We start from the raw sequence: 834 nt of genomic DNA, 5'->3' as shown, positions 1-834 counted from the left end.
AACTTGATATATGAATGCAGAGCTTTACTCCTGTCTTCCAGAAAATAAAATAATTACAACATTTCCCTGACAATATTATTTATATACATTAGAAGATAGATAGTACGCAATGTGAGGAGAGCTTTTGAATAAATTCACCCCCAAAACGTTCCATGAAAATGGTAAAACATATCAGAATATAACAGACTACACAAATATCTAAGAACATTGGAATAATATTGATTTTTAATTTTTTCTTCCTTGAATATCTAAGCCAGAAATCTTAAAAAGGGTAAATACAGAACACTTTGTAAATGATACTATTAATATACAAAAATTAACAAAACCATATTTTGCAAACAAAAACTTATATTTAACCATAAATCAATTACATTTTTACCATTTATGAAACTTTTACAAATTCGTTATTAAAAAAATCATTCGAACCAACATTACCATAAATTATTAAAACTTTTGCAAGGATTTTTAATGAATGAATGAATGAATACCAACATTACCATAAATTATTAAAACTTTTGCAAGGATTTTTAATGAATGAATGAATTGATAAGATTAATCATCCTATCAAAATATCTTATAGATATTTATAAATCAGTTTTATTACAACATAAACCGTTAAAATCATGGGTCTTGAAAAAAGGTTTTAAATTGATAGAGTCAGAGTTTGATTTAAAGTAATCCAAAAAATGTTTTCAGCAAAATGTCAAATTTTATCAAACTGACTTCAAATATGAATGATATATACTTTGGAGAAAAAAACTCAGCGGGAGCGGTTGAACCAGCGGTTGAGATCTAGCCTAGACTCTACGCAGTTCATAATAAGAATATATTCAT

The sequence above is a fragment of the Eurytemora carolleeae genome, unplaced genomic scaffold (assembly GCF_000591075.1).
Source record: "Eurytemora carolleeae unplaced genomic scaffold, Eaff_2.0 scaffold1062, whole genome shotgun sequence".
Classification (NCBI taxonomy): domain Eukaryota; kingdom Metazoa; phylum Arthropoda; class Copepoda; order Calanoida; family Temoridae; genus Eurytemora; species Eurytemora carolleeae.
This window is presented reverse-complemented; position numbering follows the sequence as displayed.